At 37.3% G+C, this 2,097-nt stretch overlaps 1 long non-coding RNA gene across 1 annotated transcript; it reads right to left on the reverse strand.

Annotated features, from left to right (window-relative positions):
• Nucleotides 1-270: 270 nt before the first annotated feature.
• Nucleotides 271-1,471, reverse strand: LOC104956744 (uncharacterized). Its single transcript, XR_799591.1, has 2 exons — nucleotides 1,268-1,471; nucleotides 271-423 (listed from the first exon to the last, which is right to left on the reverse strand). It is a non-coding gene; the product is annotated as an uncharacterized lncRNA (long non-coding RNA).
• Nucleotides 1,472-2,097: the final 626 nt, after the last annotated feature.

Here is a 2,097-nt window from a genome sequence, read left to right on the forward strand (position 1 = left end):
TACGTAGCAAAACAACAACAAAAAGGACTGTTGTGACAGCTATTTAAAAAAACGATTAAGACTATTATATAATTATTATTATTATTATAATAAATGAACAATATTAACACATGACAAATACTATATACTACTATTTAGTGGAGAGCTGTGCTGATTTAAAAGAGTATCTGTGGACACAATATATTGCAGTGTAGCATGGTGTACCTGGTCATGAAAGTAAGGCGAGGAGGCAGCCAGCACACAGCGGTGGGCTCTGAACACGTGGCCCTGCACCTGGATGGAGAGGTCACACAGCCGGCCCTCCTCCCGCTGCCGGTTCAGATTGTCTAGTACAGCAGCTCGGGCCCCGGGGAAACACACCTGCACCGTCAGACCAGCTGGGGCCGCAGAGTCACTGCAGGTCGGATCCATGCTAACACACCACTAAGAAAGAGAATATTTAAACATTACTAATTGCAAAAGTTTGGGTTTATTTAAAAAATATATGGTGCCTATAAAAACCTGTGCTTTGTACCTTTTTTGGTTTTGTCTTGTATCCATTAGATGTGCATGAGTGTAAATGTGTATTTTTAGTTTTTAAGATAACGTAGCTGATGATCTGTTCTTGTACTTCCTTCTGCTGCTTTGACTACTATGTCCTTATGTTGCATTCATGAAGTTTAGTTGGGCAGATTATTTGAAGAACTTGTACCAAAGAGTTGTAAGTAGAGTATGTGTTGACAACACATCTTGGTTGAGCCAATATCACAACACGAAAAGAGAGGCCATGAATGTAGATAATGCAGACCCAAGAGAAAACAATAACGGTGACACTTCAGTTAGGGCATAAGACAAGGAATGTAAACATGAAGCATGGACTTATTGCTACCTGATCAACACAAAGTACTTTTTAACTATTTTGCCAGGATAGACATTTATAGTGACTTAAATCAAATACAAAATGCCCCCTAAAACTGACCGTAACAATTAACGTTAACCGTTTACCTTTCGATATTATCAAACGTGCAATCCCAACTGTATTTAGTTTGATAAGAAGTTCATTCCACTTGATGATAACTACTACTAGCTAGCTAATGTTAGCTAAGAAGCACTACCTTGGTTAACATGGGCCGTCAGATAAACAGCTGTCCTAAAAACAGTATTATTATCGTGGAGGACAGCGTTAGTAACACTGTGTTGATTCCGTGTTAACTAGCTAACCAACGGTCACTTGTTAGCTAACAACACGTTAACTAGCTAGCAGTACATGTTAGCTTAGTTACTTTACCTTAGATATGTCGATATGTCGGGATTTTTGCTTGGATAGGGGAAGTCACTGGATATTTGCAGACCAGCATTATAGTTTGCAAACTCCATATACGAAGTACCAATGCATGTGTTGTTGTAAAAAGGCAAGCTCGTAAATGCTAACAGCAGCTTGCCCGTAGGCGTAGCTGATGCTAGCTGGTGGAGTGAACACTGAACAGCATCAGTGAGCCTCTCCATACTATAAAGACAAGAGACACACACACCTGAGTTTGGTGGTTTAGTTAATTATTATTAACCATGACAATATGCACGTTAACTTGAGGCTTTACCTTCAAGGCCATATCATTATTATAAAGATTAAAGCTGAACCCAAAAGTGTATTGGCAGTTATTGGAGGATATAGTGAGGTCATAAACATTCTTACACAATTAAAAACTCCTGTGTAATATAAATGTAAACAATAATCATAAAAACAAAAAAGGTATCTTAACATAATGAAAAATGTAATACCTTAATCGGGGGCTATACAAATAGTATTTATTATACAAGTATATGTTATGTCTTAAAATTAAATTCAACTAGAACAAACATATATTAATTTATTAATTAAGTAATAAGTATGCCCTACAAATATCAAGTATTAAAGAGTTTTATTGTCATATGCACAGTAGCTACAGTGTAGTTATGGCAATGGAAATCTTAGGTTCCAAACACCTCCAACAATGCAACATATTATAAAGGACATATAGTAGAGGAACAACCCCCCCAAAATGGCTTTAGTTATCGAGATACCCCTACCCAAGGTAGAACAAAGCACAACCATGTTTTTCCATTACTTGAGTATGTCTA

This window comes from Notothenia coriiceps, unplaced genomic scaffold (genome assembly GCF_000735185.1).
Source record: "Notothenia coriiceps isolate Sejong01 unplaced genomic scaffold, NC01 NC01_scaffold00026317, whole genome shotgun sequence".
Lineage (NCBI taxonomy): Eukaryota > Metazoa > Chordata > Actinopteri > Perciformes > Nototheniidae > Notothenia > Notothenia coriiceps.